Here is a 19,403-nt window from a genome sequence, read left to right on the forward strand (position 1 = left end):
CGGGTGATAACCCGAGAAGAATTCATCATTGGAATACGCCGATAAAGACTGCAATCGCATAAATGCTCCTGCTGTCATATGATATCGCAAAGCAGACCATAATTTCTGGGGTAGGTCCAGTGTGTCTAGCATACAGACAGGTTGGCTGCAGGCCCTCAACTGGCCTCTTTCTAATCAACACACGGCCATCATTGGCACCGAGGCAGAACCTGCTTTCATCAGGAAACACAACAGATCTTCACCCTGCCCTCCAAGGATTTCTCGCTTCACACCACTGTCGCAAATTGTGGTGGTTTGGGGTTAGTGGAATCCACGCTACAGGGCATCTGTCCCGAAGCTGTCCTTGAAGTAACCGAATTGTAACAGTTTGTTGTGGCACTGTGGTACGAACTGGTGCTGAAACTGCTGATTCAGATACATTACGAAAACAGATCTTCCCTGCCAGTGGTGGCACGTGAGCGTCAGGAACCCTGTCTTCTTGCGACCGTACATTCTCATTACCGCCGCTGCCAGCAGTCATGCACAGTGGCTACGTTCCGGCCAAGTGTTTCTGCAGTATCGCAGAAGAAACATCCAGCTTCTCGTAGCCCTATTACACGACCTTGTTTAAACTCAATGCTGTATTGATAATGGCGTCTTTTTCTCCCTAACGTCAGCTCACCACAAGTAGTCTGAGAGGTAACTAACTCCCGGGTTCCATTCCCGGTGGCGTCAGGGATTTTCTCTGTCTCGTGATGACTGGGTGTTGTGTGATGTCCTCAGCTTAGTTAGGTTTAAGTAGTTCTAAAAAGGCAACCTCCCCATCGCACCCCCCTCAGATTTAGTTATAAGTTGGCACAGTGGATAGGCCTTGAAAAACTGAACACAGATCAATCGAGAAAACAGGAAGAAGTTGTGTGGAACTATGAAAAAAATAAGCAAAATATACAAACTGAGTAGTCCTTGGCCAAGATAGGCAACACCAAGGATAGGGCGAGCTCTGGAGCGCCGTGGTCCCGTGGTTAGCGTGAGCAGATGCGGAACGAGAGGTCATTGGTTCAAGTCTTCCCGCGAGCTAATTTTTTGTTTCTAGACAATTATTATCTGTCCGTCCGTCCGTCCCATTCGATCACTTTTTTGAGAGTGATTATCACATCCACAAGAAAACCTAAATCGGGCAAGGTAGAAGAATCTTTTCACCCATTCGCCAAGTGTACAAGTTAGGTGCGTCGACAACATATTCCTTTCATGTGACGCACATGCCGTCACCAGTGTCGTATAGAATATATCAAACGTGTTTTCCTGTGGAGGAATCGATTGACCTATGACCTTGGGATCAAATGTTTTCGGTTCCCATTGGAGAGGCACGTCCTTTCGTCTACTAATCGCACGTTTTTGCAGTGCGGTCGCAAAACACAGACACTAAACTTATTACAGTGAGCAGAGACGTCAATGAACGAACGGACAGATCATAACTTTGCGAAAATAAAGAAAATAAACTTTTCGCTCGAGGGAGAACTTGAACTAAGGACCTCCTCGCTCTGCAGCTGCTCACGCTAATCACGGGGCCACGGCGCTCCTGAGCTCACACTTTCCTTGATCTATCCTTGATGTTGCCTATCTTGCCCATGGACTACTCAGTTTGTATATTTTGCTTATTTTTTCATAGTTCCACACAACTTCTTCCTGTTTTCTCGATTGATCTGTGTTCAGTTTTTCAAGGCCTGTCCCCCGTGCCAACTTATAACTAAATCTGAGGGGGGTACGATGGGGATGTTCCCTTGTAAGTTCTAGGGGACTGATGACCACAGCTGTTAAGTCCCAGAGATAACTAACGCTCTCTACAGTTACACTGTGTATTTAACACAAACTTGATTTGCACCCTCGTAGTGCCGCTACTAGCGCCACTACTGACGACTGGCACGATATATAAACAGACGTCATCTGTAAGACTTAGAAACACGATTACCAACTTTCGTTTGAGTCACTCAAAACTCTTTCTTAGTGTTGCGATTTTTCTCGTCCGTGTAGGCACTAACGAGTCATTGTACACCATTTGTTAAACGATATTCACGTATTACAGAACTCAGCCAGAGTCAATACTTCGAGGGATTGCTCAAATAAATACATCATACCAAGGCAGTATCGCAACAAGGAACCTGTAACGCCGCATCTCGAAAATTACACTAGTGACCATTAAAATTGCTACACCAAGAAGAAATGCAGGTGATAAACGGGTATTTTCGCGTAACAGTTCTCTCTCTCGCGAATTGTTAAATTATTGCTCTTTGGTTTCTTTATTCTCTTTGTAACAACACATTTACGGAAAGAGTTACGCGAAATACTTTTATCAATGCTGTGCTTTGCTTTTCATTATCATCATTACCTTTTAGCGGAATAAAATGTATATATGGAAGTTTGATTGTTCTGGATCTGGCCTATAATTTAAGGAACGATTTTTAGTAACTGCAACTCATGCTAGAAATCAATATATCTTCCCTACTTCATAATGAGTAAAAGTTGAAATTACTTTGTTGTGAACACTGATGTTACAGTTCGTATGATCGTTCAAAAATACAAGTTCGCAGTGGATTTTATTTCCCGTTAAAATGCTATTTCACACCACGACTAGCCCAAGAACATGAGACTCTCATTAAAAAATACGTTGTCACTATAAAGTTTGCCAGATCAGAACGGAGCACAGCAAGATTCCTATCAGATTCTGAAAGTACATTAAATTATTTGCACTGTAAATTATATCCTATCAGCAGCCCGCGTCAATCTGCAACACATCATAAAATCCGCTGATCTTCACTGCCAGTCTGGGAGCTAAAAGAAATAATATTATTTTACTATTATTTTACCGCTTCCTTGCGGTATGCTCGACTATATCGTAAGTCATTTAAATACGCCGCGGCAGCGGCTTTTCGTTCTCCACGCAGCTCAGCACCACAGATAATATTTATATAACTGAAAAATGTTTCAACAGGATGGGATAATATGCAAGCAAGCTTAACAATAAATGATACAAGTTTTCATTTAAACAACTCTATTAAAACCTTTAAATATCTCAGTGATTACAGACCTTTGTGAATTCAGACATAATGGCGTCAAATGATTAGTCTCGACAAAAGAGTGCTACATTCGCGTTCTCTTCGACAACAACAGGAGATCTTACTCGCGCAACTTCCAAACTAAGAAGCCAAAGACATTAATCTACATCACGTATTATATACTAGTTCATTTCTTTTATCTCTGTTTAACATTTATCTTCTGTGTCGGTTTTATTACTCGCCGACGCAGACGTTTTCAAAAATAAATAATAAAAAAAAATACATAATTTTATGCAATGACACAATATGATACATCTAATTCTCTAATTACTACATAATATATTGTTTTTGTTTCTCTAGACGTTACAATGCCCCCTGGCAGCAATTGACTAACGTTGGAAATGTTCGGCAATATGCTGCCACTAACGTCTGTTTGGTTATTGTCTGTTACCTTGGTTGGAACATTCACCATACACTTCTTAGTTCTTTTACACTGTCGGTTTAATTACACTTTTTATACTGTTCTTACACTTTGCGAGGTGACCGTCAACCTAGTCCCAGGGTCATTACATTTATTTGGCTCCCCCATTCGGGCTACGTGCGATCAGAAAACCTGGGAAAACTGCGCCGGAGCCATGGTCATCTCGCCTGGTTTGTTTTCATGCCCAGTTTGATTACAAAACGTTCAGATTCTGTCCAATGTTCACATATAATAAAGGCTATTTGTGAGATCATGTTAAACTTTTAGTCTCTTTGTTACCCATATAATATTTGTGTTTTGGATTGTAATGAAAGTCACTTATTACACATTTTTACAGTAGTATCCTGAATCGTCCTTGCATTTACTCGCGACAATTGGTTTAAAATGTCTAGCATTCATGCGAGTATACTTCATTAACATGACGAAAACATATTATATCTATATATCACTGAACCAATGAATACTTTGAGTCCGTATTGAATAACTCAAAAAAAAAAAACTGTTTGTCACATCATTTAGTGTCCACTAAACCCTATTCATGATAGTGCATTAAACACATATTTGATAGTTCATTTGAATGACAACAATGTTGTACGGAGCTGGCGGCGCGAAGCAATTGTTGAGTAGCGTCGTCTGGAACGCCGCGTGCCGACGGCCGCTGGGTTCGACGACCGGCTCTCAGTAACAGCGACGTCGTGCTGACGTGGCGCCCAAGCAGTCACGAACCGCGCTGAACCATTCGCCGATGTCGGCGAGTGGCAGTGGTTTACCGTGACCGGCTGGCTGGCGACACGGCACTCGTCTCGGCTTCTCCGCATGGCTCCCCGTCGTAGCGCATGAAACAAACATTCCACAACGGTGTACTGTCTTTAAGAATACAGATTACTAGCTGTGGAAGAAGATGCAACTGGTTAAAAGCGTTTATTGTTCAGTAAGCCGTCGCTTCTCTGGTATGCACAGGATGGTTTGGCGTGATAACAGGTTTCTTGTGGCATTGTGACACTGGTATTCAAGGTTCGTCACACGCACATTGTACTACACATTTTCACTCACTCCACGGTTGGTACACTGCCAGAGCGTCTTTCAACACGTGAAAATGTTTCGTAACACACATACTAAATGTCCCCATCGAGCGATGTTCGTTTAAATCGACTCCGAACGGATCAATAACTACTGTTTTTATACACTGTCTATTGTTCGTTGAGCACTGCACTAGGACAGTCTGTCACTCAACACTAGACTTATCGACGTATATATTGGTGCAGATACAACAGTCATTTTCTGTCCCTGCTACACACAATATTGCGTCCTTTCCTCCATTATTTATACGCACAGTTTATTTTTTAGTACCTTTTAACTGTTCTTCGCATACTCACTCTCATCTACATGGCGTCTATTTGTTTTTACCTTATCACAATACACTTTTCATATTGTTACTAGGCGTATATCGCCCCTTTGTAAAATTTTTTTTTTTTTAATTTTCTTATCAGTGTAGCTTGCCTGGTTATCACCCATCTATCAAACAGATTTTACCATGTGCATGACAGCTTGACTTGGGCATATTGCTCAATAAATACTTCATTTAGCACTAGCATTATTTTTAATGATTTTTCCTATATGACTACAGTGTAGGTTCCACATTGGTTGACCTAATTCGCGTATCGCGTAATGAATATTCAAGGGCGTGTAACAAGTACACAGGCTTCAATTGAAGCATTGTTATATACAAAGCGGAATTTCCACGGAACCGGCTTGTTTTTTGATTAGCTTATGCTCCAGTGTCGTTCTCAAATCACTACTGGCAGCAAACATCACATAATTGTTGCATATTACAAAGTCCATGTTTGGCTAGTCAAGACTCTCTCTCTCAGGGTTCCTTATTCTAATACAATTACAACCGTTACCTTACTATATTAGATTGCATCATTAATTGCACTTACACACTACACATAGAAAATGGTTCAAGAAATTAATCCTTTGTATAATGATTCAAGAAATTAATCCTCACTTTATCAACAAGAATATTGTTCGTTGCTTAATGAGCATGTAATATTTTAAATGGCTCTAATTGTCTGTAAGCAAAATCTTTCCTGTGTAAGCTATTGCCTACTTTCTGAATCCATTTCCTCCAAGTTTCATTACACACAAATTTCTTTCTTAATACTAACATACTTATATTCTAAAACACAATTAAAATCTTCTTACAACTATTACTCTTTATATGTGATATGTCACTGAATAAATAACTTCACATCTTTACGTGGATACAATCCTTTGATCTTCCCCGTATGGGGATGTGCTAACAAATAGCTACATTCGTGTGGCACGTTTATTACTTCAAAGGGCCCTGAATATAGCCACTCTAACATTTTCCGAATCTCTTTAGCTACCAATTCCCTCCTCGACCAAGGGATGGAGTAAGTTGCGCGACAGTATGTTTTATGGGGCATCACCTCTATGTGATAGTGGTACCCTTTGACTATTCCTGGTCGGTCGGTAAATACCATAGTGTATTCCGATAGCAGCTGCGTCAACTGTTGCTTTTGTGTATCGCTTAACCCTTCAGATTCCTGCACTTTGGTTTGAAATGCCTTAACATTTATTTCAAAATTTCGATCCTCTAAATTCGGATAATAGAGGTCTGCTGCATGTGAAAAATCATCAAGGTGTAGTACCCAAGGGTTCCTACCTTTGATATTGATTCGATTACAACACGGCACAAGTACCTCCTTCGATTTCATCATAGATAACTCAATCCTTCTACCCCTATTAACTATGATTAATTTCCCCAAGGAAAGGTCGATCAATGCGTCCCTCTCGCGGAGAAAATCTACTCCCAGAATGCAGGCCACCTTCAATCCTTTAACAACGAGGAACGAGCTCACTATGGCTTCGCCCTCCTTACAAATCTCCACCTGCACCTGGTACTTAACTGATTGGCTCTGTGCACTAATGGCTCCAGACACCTTACAATTATTAACCGGGAAAGTCGGAATGCTATGTCCTTTTCCCAGTGCCTTAAATAACTCCATACTCATTACACTTACTGAAGCACCTGTGTCGATGATTATATTCACTGCAACATCATTGATTTTCGCTTCGATAATAGCTTGCACATTTTCGTTATTATCTTTCTTACATTCGTGCGGTTCGTTCAGTAGATCTTTATCCATACTGACACCATCGTTGTATCGCAGCATACATATCCCAGGTCTATTATTATCACTCGTGTTGCTCTCACTCCATCCCTCGGCCATCGATGGAGAGCATATCGAGGCCGATTCTAGTTTGTTGGATTAGTTACTTGTGAAGAACTTGGACGGCTATTGTCCGCGACCTCCACTATATGTACACTCTGATTTGTCGGCCGCCACGGCTGCGCAATAGGTGCGTTTTGCGGTGGTGGTCTATTGTTGTCATACCAGTCATTACCCTGTCGCTCTGGGCTTCTTCGCTGATTTTGCTGCCAATTTCGATTACTATCACTATAATTGCTCTGCCACTGACCTCGCGCATTTTTCCAGCGGTTGGTCCCTGACATTCCGGATTCGTACCGGTCGTCAAATCGACGCTTTTTGTTATAAGTTGTTTGTCCATACCCGTTCTGGCCTCTACCATTACTACCATTTTGCGAATGTTCTTGCCGCTTGTTACCACCCCCACTATTTCCATGGTTGTGGTTTTGTGCACTACTATTTCTGTCATGTTTACATCCTGACCCATTATTCCGCGAGTGATCACACGCTGATTTTGCGTCTTCCTGTATCAAGTCTATAGAATCTAGAACAGACAGGAAGTTTTCCATATCGCTTTCTGGTACGTGTATTAATTTCTCTTTGATATGAATGGGTAAATGTGATTTTAGTAGTCTTATTATGTCTCTTGGTGATATAGGTTCGTCCCAGTAGCGTGTTTTGTTTATATATTTTTCAAAATACCGTCTCAAATTCCCCAGACGAGGTGAGTACGGTTCGGGATTATATACTTCTTTTCTTAGCCGCTCTTGTATACAAGGCGACCAATATTTCAATAGAAATGCCCTTTCGAACTGTTCATATGTCATGCAGCTGTCTGCTACTTCTGTAGCCCACAACGCTGCATCACCTTGAATGTACGACATTACGTATTGAATTTTCTGTGTTTCATTCCACACACTGGGCAAGATATTTTTAAAGCTTTTTATGAGTACTACTGGGTGTACTGATTTCCGTTCAGTAGTAAACGTTTGAAATTGTCTATTTTTGATTAAACTTTCTTCCACTAATATTTTTGAACTACATGGTTGTGCCCCTGGGACATATGCTGTGTTCTCCGAACCGAAGCTACAGCTCTTCGCATTATCGACTACAGATTCCCCATTGTTGTATCGCGTATAAGTTTGTGCGTTGCCAAAACCGTGGGCTGTTGGCGACAGAGGTTCCTGTTCCAAATGCTTTCTGCTTTGTACTAAACCCTTCTCCAGGTCGGATATCCGTTTGTTCATATTCACTTGCCACTGCGGAATATCCTCACTGAGTATTTGTTTGATGGTTTGCACGTCGTTCTGTACCTGACTGTTTACTGCGGTACTGAACGTTTCGGGATCTCTATTTGCTATGGCTGCTTGTACTTTGGAATTAATGTTCTTGTCAATCTCACACTCCTTCACTTCTAGCCATGAGTTGAATTCTGTTTCAATTTTAGTTGCTTGTTCGTTCCACTTCTGCTCTACAAGCTGCGTGGAATCTATTTATAGCTTTTCTACTCGATTGGCTAATACACCTATTTCGTCTACCCTGTTAGTGTTTGCTACTTGCAGGTTGTTGACCTGTTCAGTCAGCTCCTGCACGGCCTTAGGTATCGACTCATAATTCTGTTTCATATCTGCAATCTCTTTTTTCATGTTTTCTAACGATTGCACAAGTTGCTGGTCCCGTTCAGCTTGCCGGCGATCTCGCTCAACTTGCTGTTGCGCAAATTTTGCCTGGTAATCCAGCACGCGCTCTAAGATAGCCTGAAGTGAATACCCACCAGGCAGATTACCACTCTCTGGTTCCTGCTTTTCTGGTGGTGGTACAACTTCTTTCTCTACATCCCCTTGAGGACTAGTGGGCGGTGGCACCACTTCCTGTGCCCCTGCCCCCACATTCTCACATGTTATATCCTCAAAGAGAGTACTAGTACTACTTGAGGTACCCGGTTCCACATTTCCTGCACTAACTAATTGTTGTTCCTCAGTATCCATATTGCTCGGACGTTGACTACGCAACTTAACCATATTCCTAAATTGCTTACTAAAACACAAAGTCTGACAGTTTTGCCCCTTGCACACAAAATACGTTAATTTATCTACACTAACTGCACACTAAAATTTACTATCTACCAATCTTTGTCCTGTCACAAACACTAACATCAAACTACGTACAATATGCACACCACTAGCGAAATGAGATCACTTCACTGGAGCTCGACTTCTACAAACAGGACAACTACACTGTAGTCTTACCTTTAGTTTATCTTATCTCGGGGTTCGGCTGCCCCCGGATTACGTAGTCGTTACAGCTTCTCAGTACTATCAGGATCGTCTTCTCAGACTCGTTTGCAGTAGTACGTTTTGTCATGAAAGAGTGTTTACACATTCATTAATACATAGCATTGATCATGATATACATACATACATTCATCACTAAATACATATATATATCTATACATACATATCAACACTGAAAGAAAAATACATAAAATTTTATATTTGTGGCCACTGCAAATTCGGGCCCCGCGTTTTTGGGCGACAGTTTCGCGTAACAGTTCTCTCTCTCGCGAATTGTTAAATTATTGCTCTTTGGTTTCTTTATTCTCTTTGTAACAACACATTTACGGAAAGAGTTACGCGAAATACTTTTATCAATGCTGTGCTTTGCTTTTCATTATCATCATTACCTTTTAGCGGAATAAAATGTATATATGGAAGTTTGATTGTTCTGGATCTGGCCTATAATTTAAGGAACGATTTTTAGTAACTGCAACTCATGCTAGAAATCAATATATCTTCCCTACTTCATAATGAGTAAAAGTTGAAATTACTTTGTTGTGAACACTGATGTTACAGTTCGTATGATCGTTCAAAAATACAAGTTCGCAGTGGATTTTATTTCCCGTTAAAATGCTATTTCACACCACGACTAGCCCAAGAACATGAGACTCTCATTAAAAAATACGTTGTCACTATAAAGTTTGCCAGATCAGAACGGAGCACAGCAAGATTCCTATCAGATTCTGAAGGTACATTAAATTATTTGCACTGTAAATTATATCCTATCAGCAGCCCGGGTCAATCTGCAACACATCATAAAATCCGCTGATCTTCACTGCCAGTCTGGGAGCTAAAAGAAATAATATTATTTTACTATTATTTTACCGCTTCCTTGCGGTATGCTCGACTATATCGTAAGTCATTTAAATACGCCGCGGCAGCGGCTTTTCGTTCTCCACGCAGCTCAGCACCACAGATAATATTTATATAACTGAAAAATGTTTCAACAGGATGGGATAATATGCAAGCAAGCTTAACAATAAATGATACAAGTTTTCATTTAAACAACTCTATTAAAACCTTTAAATATCTCAGTGATTACAGACCTTTGTGAATTCAGACATAATGGCGTCAAATGATTAGTCTCGACAAAAGAGTGCTACATTCGCGTTCTCTTCGACAACAACAGGAGATCTTACTCGCGCAACTTCCAAACTAAGAAGCCAAAGACATTAATCTACATCACGTATTATATACTAGTTCATTTCTTTTATCTCTGTTTAACATTTATCTTCTGTGTCGGTTTTATTACTCGCCGACGCAGACGTTTTCAAAAATAAATAATAAAAAAAATACATAATTTTATGCAATGACACAATATGATACATCTAATTCTCTAATTACTACATAATATATTGTTTTTGTTTCTCTAGACGTTACAGTATCCATTGGACAAATATATTACACTAGAACTGACATGTGATTACATTTTCACGCAGTTTGGGTGCATAGATCCTGAGAAATAAGTACCCAGAACAACCACCTCTGGCTGTAATAACGACCTTGATACGCCTGGGCATTGAGTCAAAAAGAGCTTGGATGGCGTGTACAGCTACAGCTGCCCATGCAGTTTCAACACGATACCACAGTTCATCAAGAGTAGTGACTGGCATATTGTGACGAGCCCGTTGCTCGACCACCATTGACCAGACGTTTTCAGTTGGTGAGAGATCTGGAGAATGTGCTGGCCAGGGCAGCAGTCGAACATTTTCTGTATCCAGATAGGCCCGTATAGGACCTGCAACATGCGGTCGTGCATTATCCTGCTGAAATGTAGGGTTTCGAAGGGATCGAATGAAGGGTAGAGCCACGGGTCGAAACAAATCTGAAATGTAACGTCCACTGTTCAAAGTGCCGTCAATGCGGACAAGAGGTGATCGAGACGTGTTACCAATGGCACCACATACCATCACGCCGGGTGATACGCCAGTATGGCGATGACGAATACACGCTTCCAATGTGCGTTCACCGCGATGTCGCCAAACATGGATGCGTCCATCATGGTGCTGTAACAGAACCTGGATTCATCCGAAAAAATGAGGATTGCCATTCGTGCACCCGGCTGGACGTTGAGTACACCATCGCAGGCGCTCCTGTCTGTGATGCAGCATCAAGGGTAACCGCAGCCATGGTCTCCGAGCCGATAGTCCATTCTGCTGAAAACGTCGTCGAACTGTTCGTGCAGATGGTTGTTGCCTTGCAAACGTCCCCATCTGCTGACTCAGGGATCAAGACGTGGCTGCACGATCCGTTACAGCCATGTGGATAAGATGCTTGTCATCTCGACTGCTTACGATACGAGGCCGTTGGGATCTAGCACTGCGTTCTACATTGCCCTCCTGAACCCACTGATTCCATATTCTGCTAACAGTCATTGGATCTCGACCAACGCGAGTGGCATTGTCGCGATACGATAAACCGCCATCGCGATATGCTACAATCCGACCTTTATCAAAGTCGGATACGTGATGGTACGCATTTGTTCTCCTTACACAAGGCATTACAACAACTTTTCACCAATCAACGCCGGTCAACTGCTGTTTGTATATGAGAAATCGGTTGGAAAAGTTCCTCATGTTAGCACGTTGTAGGTTTCGCCACCGGCGCCAACCTAGTGTGAATGCCCTGAAAAGCTGATCATTTGCATATCACAGCATCTTCTTCCTGTGGTTTAAATTTCACGTCTGTAACACGTCATCTTCGCGGTGTAGCAATTTTAATGGCCAGTAGTGTAAGTATAACGAGAAGATTTATTGTTCTGTGTCAGTGATGTCGTGATCTTGTAGACGTTGCTGAATACTGAGCTAACCAGGTATTTTTTCTGATTTCAAAAGGGATAATATTAACGGCAGCATACTTACTCTGAGCCGCAAGACAATAATTACTGCCTACGTGAATGACAGCCGCGTTGTGTCGTTAAGGGCATGTGACGTGGTAAGGGGGATTTATAAGAGGATCAGAGGAGAACGACAAATCATTGTATTGACGTCACGGGCCGAAAAAAGGGGAAATCCACTGAAACAAGCGAACGTTACAAAGTACATACTGTAAAGGCATAGCTCCTGGGAATTGTGCTGCTCCAAATTTAGCACGCAGCACCGGCCTTATTTTGCGCTTCAACGACATCTGGTAAACCTCAATAGTGCATTGTTTAATTATGTAAATTCATTTATGTCACGCGTGTAGCGAAATGCTGGTGTTTCGTGTCTGTTTCATGTTGCAGGGAGCAGATCCTGGCAGGTGCTTCTTCGGTGTTTACCGACCCAGCAAACCGGCAGTGCGGGCCACTGATCGCAGAAGTGCCGGCGTACATTGTTGAAAACTGATCTTTGAAATGAATGTTGTTAAAATTTGACGTTTGAAATGAATCCCGTTTTATGAACATGTACCAGTTCTGCATAAGACCTTGAGTTTATATGGCAACTGTACTCTAAGAACGTTTGTAAAAGGAACTGACTGTTAATTGTGTGTCAACAACGCCTGCTGATTAGTGCTGTAGTTATACCGCTTAACCGTGCTGAAGTTGCTGAAGTTGAACTTTTTGCAAGATAATTTATAAAGTGTCTGACTGACGATATTTTCGAAGGATAGACCTACTTTAATATGGTGGTCACTACTGAAACACATTTTAAGGTTATTAAAGGAAAATTTTGTAAATTGATGGTCGACTGAACGTACAGTAAAAGGGCTTCCGACTTGTGAAAAATGCCTGAATTAGATTCGGGAAGTGCTATATCACTGAACACGTTAACTTTGTTTAAAGTGACCAACTATGAACAGTGAGCGAAACAGTTTTGATTGATTGCTTGACTTGAAATTTGATCTTGATGCCCGTTCAAGTAAAGGACATCTTCACGCGAATTTTCACCTTGCATTGAACTCTGTGAGCTTTAGCGACCATCATTTTAGATTAAAAGAGGCATTTGACGAGAAAGTGAACATAAATATGTAGAAGAGTAATAATACTTGCAGTTTGTTATCCATTATCGATTGAATTTTCTCAACGTCACGCAGGAGAACTGTTACTGAACATATAATTTCATGGAACTGATGTGTCATTGTTTTCGTGATGCGAAAAAGCCATTGTTAAAGGACGGAGACTATTCTCTATATATTTGAAAGACAGTCCCTTCTCAACTAGGTGGACTATACGAATCTGATATATACATATAAACAGAAAATCCGTTGACAGAAGATTTGAAACCATCTATTAACAAATTTTTATATCAGATGTGGTCGCACCGATAAACACGGTAATTTCTTTCAAAATGGTGGAGCACAGCAAACTGTCACCCTCTCCTTTGAGGCTCTATTAAAGCAAATCTAGATATCGGCTAGTGCTTAGTTATTATCAATGCACTATTTCATAGTTTCAGTACATGTCCTAGTACGTCAGCCCCCTGTTGTTCGGGCTACTGTCACAGTTTATTCAAGCCTGATTTCTGTGCTCCATCATTTTGAAAGTCATATCACAGTCGTTGAGTGGCTTCCACGTTCCTGATGGAAGGTAACTTGACGGTAATTTATGTTATTGCAAAGAGCCTTTGATGTAATTTAATTAACTATTCGTACTTATGAAGAAACAGTGCAAGGTTCTATCATAACCTGATACACCGTCTTGGATTTATGGATTACTGAAGGAGGAGAAGCCTTTAATTACTAAGATTGCATTAAGGTGAGGGTACGCTACCACTGGAAAGACGAATTACAACAAGTAGTGGGACGGCCCATCTCAGAACATCTGGGAAACGCCGAAGCTGGTAAGGTGACAGAGGGCTACCATCGTGAGCACCTACTCATAACGGTTGAAGGACGGGAATATCACGAATAGGCGACAAGCTGCTGGACGCCCACCCCTCATAACAGAACGCGGGCGTTGGGAGTTTCTCGCTATGTAAAGCAGCACAGGTGGCAGTCTGTGTGGCAGATTTGACGATAGTGTGCGATACTGGTTCAAGCACGTTTCGGAGCACATCACTGAGGGCACATTGTTGAATATGAGACTACGTGTTACAGTGTTGACCACTCGATATCGTCAATCACGATTGCAGTGGCCACGAGACCGTCGGGGTTGGACGGTGGATCAATGGAAACACGTCGCCCTGTGGGATGAATCACGTATCTTGTTACACCAGATGGATGGTCATGTCGTGACACATCGTCATCCAGACAAGCCACTGTTCGAAACATGCGCCGTGCCATAGTCGCAGGCAGATGAGGGGGTGAGGGGTGGGAAGGGGAGACGGTGAGATGACATCCGCGTGGGCTACCTGCATGGGGCGTGTGGTTCGATGAACCCTCTGCCAGGCACTTAAATGTGATTTGCAGAGTATCCACGTAGATGTAGATGTAGATGGATGTGGCAGTAATCAAAGGTGCCACGACAGCTGTGGACTATTTGAAATTTGTTGCAGATAACCTACACCCAACGATGCACTTTGTCTTCCCCACTTTCGGTGCCTTCCTCCAAACGGACAACTATCCGTGTCTCGAGGCTAGAATTATGATACAGTAATCTAAGGAGACTGAATCTACGGAAGTTTGCTCCACCTGTGCGTATACATATTGTGCCACACAGACATCTACTAAGAATTTGTCTGTTCTGGTGGACGTTTGTAAGCCCATCTTTATAGAACACTATTGAGGGACTATCGGTGTTCAGTATAAAATGTAAAATAAAAATACGATCAGCCGTCTATATTTGGAATATTACCAGTATTTATGCGTCCAGCTTCGGCGTTTCACTACAGCATCATCAGGCCACTGTGTAAAGATAATAACGATAATGACACTATGAACACCACAATAATTTACGTAATATTTAGTAAAATTCCACAAATACAATGTGTGACATTCAAGTCAATGATAAACTAAGAGATGTAACGGGAGGACAGTTGCAGACTGTATGAATGTAAACTAGGGAACAAAATATACATATGCCACATACGTAACACTAAAGTGAACCTTCTAACAGGAGGTCAAAACTACATTTCTCAGACAACTACGGCTTCACATAATGGCAGACATTGAAATGTAATGCTAATGCCAATGCCGGTAAAACAATTGAAGCAAAAGAATCACAGTTGTTGTTTGATGAGTACATTCTGGAGGTATATTATTTCTGTGTTGTCATATACTAGTAAAACTTAAAAACCATTTATCGGAGGTCAATCTCACGTTAACTTCCTGCATCGTGATATACCGTATACGTATAAAAATTAGCATAAATTGGAATTTAATGTTACGTCAAAATAAAATATGAATCACAGATTCATAAGACGCCAGCTATTTAATAAAAGCATTTTTAATGAGACGAGTCGTAAAGCTAGTATAATACATCATAACGAATTACCACTACGCAACAAGTGTCAAAATATGACATGGAAAAATTTGTAACCAGCGTTATCAAGAAGGTGTAAGTCTGCTGGGTGACATGTATGTAGCTACGTGACATAGCGAACTGTAAACTAATAAGCAAGTCTGAAGAAATATACAGGTATATATACACAGTATATCTGAAATCATTAATTTCAATCAGAAAACCAAAGACACGTGCTCTATATACTACGTAGCCATTATGTAGGGTAAGATAGATGACGGTACGAGCTACGACCAGAAAAAAGAAGCAGGATAGTCGACCAGAGATAAAGAACGAATCCACTTGTCGCTCAATAAAAATTGGCTTCTGGGGACAGGAATATTATGAGAGTTATGAGAGCAAAAGTTATGACGTGAATATCCAGAGATGTGTATTGGAACCAAATATACGTAATTATCTACGTCGTAACTTATTAAAAATACGGGTGGCTGAAGGACTTTTTTGTTTTACAATTTTGCTCCCTATTGGTGCTGCACCCGACGTGTATTGTCAGGCTCTGGACTGACTGAATCCGTCCAAGAAGCGTTCATTAACCGCTGTCCAATGCAGTGGACTCGTGAACAACATTGTTAAGAAGGAGGTCGTTACGTGTTCGCTTACATCAGTCCATAACAACATGTCGTATACTGTTAAGGAGTGAATGACGTAAACACTGTAGAAATAGAACGTGTAGACTTTTTATTGTTACTTCATACGAATGGTGGCTTATAAACGTACGTGGGTGGCGGACGGGGAGAGGGTGACCTCGGACGGTAACTGAGTGAGGAGTAGGTCTGGCAGGGTACTTGCTGGTTCTTTCCTGTCGTTCGGTAGCCGCGCCCAGCTTGCGGAGGGCGAAGTCCCGAGCGATGCTGAGGGGCGTCTCCATCACCTCGAGCTGTGGGTGACGAGGGTGAATCCGTCACCTTTACCGCAGTAGGGTACACTCCGTCTGGAGCCTGTGCGGTACCTCGACCACCAGCCTGAGGTCGAGAATTTAGACAACGGTTGCAAGTTATTCGCCTTCTGGCTGCGTACGACCCCAGCTTTGAAGCGTGCAAACAGCTGCTATGATCTGGCGAGCGAGGCGACGTCGTGTGCTGGCGCGGTGACTCGTCGGGTGCTAGAGACACGGTGAAGGTTTGTGGACTGAGCACAGTGTGGACTGCAGGCTCTCGAATCACTATGAGTCCGGCATCTCCTTCTCGTGGAGATACGTCACTAGGTTCCAGTCCATGAGCTGAATTTGGTGCTATGTCTGTATCTCCCGCGTTAGGTGGGGGCTGTAGTTTTGGTGATGAAGTAGTATGAGGTTGTGGTTCTGTAGCTGGCTGGTTTTCCGTGGTTTCACTCTTTGGTGATTCCACTGGCAAGTGCGGTACAACACTGACGATCGGTGGGTTATCTTGCAGCCCCTCTGATGTTTGCGACGCTTTACACGGTTGCAGTTCCGTTGCTTTTTGCACCACGGTATCTGGCGCTGTTTCCTTTTGCAATGACGGTTGATCAGGTGATGCCTGTACATAATCTGGTAACGTGCTACCAGTGTGGGCTTCAGAGCTGGGCTCTAGTATAGTCCCAGCTGAGTCGAAGCTGCCCGTTTCCATTTGAGTGTCCGACGGCCGTGCGGACACTGATGACGACGAATCGCTGAGCTGTGACTCCGACGACGTCCAGTCCGCTGCCAGCGTACAGACGCTGGTCTGCGTTTCCACTGTTGTAAACTGAACTTGTTCAGCTAATTCGTATTGCGTCTCCTTATGCTCCGACGGGCGGCGCTGTGGAACTTCATATCGCTTCTCCTCCCGGTAGTCCTAATAAAATAAAATAAATAATGTGAGAATTTGTGCAGAACCCAAAAAAAGCTGTAAAGTATTTTTTAAACGTAGTGTGAACACTATAACAAATAAATGTGTAAGTAGAGATGCGTGAATGACGACAGTTTTGGCCAATGCAACAAAATTTGTCATAGGATCTGCCCTTTCACTTTTTCTTTCCTTAGTCGGAATTATACTGTAACAAATTTAGTAATTCATTGGTTATTTAGGAAGAGGCGTTTTCAGTTTCATACACCGTCATGACAGCACGTAGTTTAAATGGTTCAAATGGCTCTGAGCACTATGGGACTTAACTTCTGAGGTCATCAGTCCCCTAGAACTTAAAAGTACTTAAACCTAACTAACCTAAGGACGTCGCACACTTCCATGCCCGAGGCAGGATTCGAACCTGCGACCGTAGCGGTCGCGCGGCTACAGACTGTAGCGCCTAGAACCCTTCGGCCACCTCGGCCGGCAGCACATAGTTGCTTACCATAAAAATACGTGGCTGTTCCCATCAACAGGAGAACTTTATTGACTTATAGATGTTTTCACCACAGTTTTGTGCAGTTTTTAACGACATTTGGATGTATACGTACATTGAGACTTTAGTTTTGAATTAAACAATATTTTTCCCATATACTCCGCACGAAAAATTTGGAGAATCCCTCACTTATAGGCCTACTGGATACTGGGCAAGTTGTGAGATGTAGTACTACAGGGAACAATTTGGGCATCACCTACAGACTATATAAAGGCAAATAAGAGTCGAGAAAAAGTAATTTTTGTTAATTGTATAAGCGTATTCGCTAATATCTCTAACTTTCACTCATTAACGGCGACATGGACTACTTGAGAAAGAAAGTCGTTTGAAACCACAAATAATTGGTTATGAAGCATTAAATTCAGTATGGAATTTATACCGAAAGAAAAGGATGTAGACATGGTGATGGCGTATTTATTGAGAAAGTTTAATGAGGAAAAAGAATTATATACTCAAGGTGAGGAATAATGTGGTTGAAGACAATAGAAACAGGCAGGTTGAAAACAGCAAACAGGTATAACTAACTTGGATCCGTATCAAGTACTGAGGTAGTGGAACCCTTCAGAGATAACCTGGTAGACAGCACGAGTAAATTTCTCGATCACGTCGCTTCGTCCGCTTAAGCAATCGTTCTTCCGACACAATGGGAAGTTTCCTATGCCATGCACCTCACAGTGCATTGTAAAGTACTGATATAGATGTGGACGTAGATCTATTGAAAACTTGGAATGGGGTAGGGGGTAGACAAAGTTGGATAATCAGAGAGAAAGAAGTCTGATGGGATCTTTATCCAGGAGTCAAGAAAAGAAGGACGATGATGATAACGATTACTTATCAACAATGAAATGGTCAAATGGTTTTCCCATCGGTGAGTTATTTAAAACAGTAACATGGGTCTCCAGAATACTGATTGCACAGTTACTCTTTTCCACCGAAAAGTAAATATTTTATCTACGGAAAGGCTGTGGCGCAGTTATTATAAGAGAATAAGTAAAAGTGTGTAACTCCAGCTACCCTGCAAGTGACAAGTGGAGACATGCTTTCGAATCCCTCCCTGTCACACATTTTCGGCTTATCAAACGTAATTAATTATTGTCTGTCTTGGTAGTCTAGTGGTAAAGCGTGTTCCTGGAAATCCAGAGATCGCAGCATCGAATCGCTTTCGGACCACGGAATATTAAAGTTTGCCTTTAACATACGAACGATGCGAAAATCTGCCACGAACGCCAAGCGTTTCGTATTTAACGTTAAACTGTCGGTCCTCTTCCCCAGGAACCGGACGATTATAATTCAAGTGCAGCTGTTCCGCAGAGGTCCAGTGTGCGCTGTAATTACCGTCTGGTTGCGAAATCTGATCGATATTGTAATACGTTAATGCGGAATCGATTTTCGATGGAAAAATTTCGTTCTGATTTCGGTGAATTGGTGCAAATCTGGCGGTGTGAATCGAAGAAAGAGGTATAGAAATATTTCCATATGTAATGGATTAGGAACGGGACATCGGCAGAAAAGGACAAACAAGCGAGAAAGGCGTAATAGTATTAATAACCGGCGCTTACAGACTGTGTTCAATATGAACACCGGAGATGTCGACGAGAT

The sequence above is a fragment of the Schistocerca cancellata genome, chromosome 5 (assembly GCF_023864275.1).
Source record: "Schistocerca cancellata isolate TAMUIC-IGC-003103 chromosome 5, iqSchCanc2.1, whole genome shotgun sequence".
Taxonomy (NCBI): domain Eukaryota; kingdom Metazoa; phylum Arthropoda; class Insecta; order Orthoptera; family Acrididae; genus Schistocerca; species Schistocerca cancellata.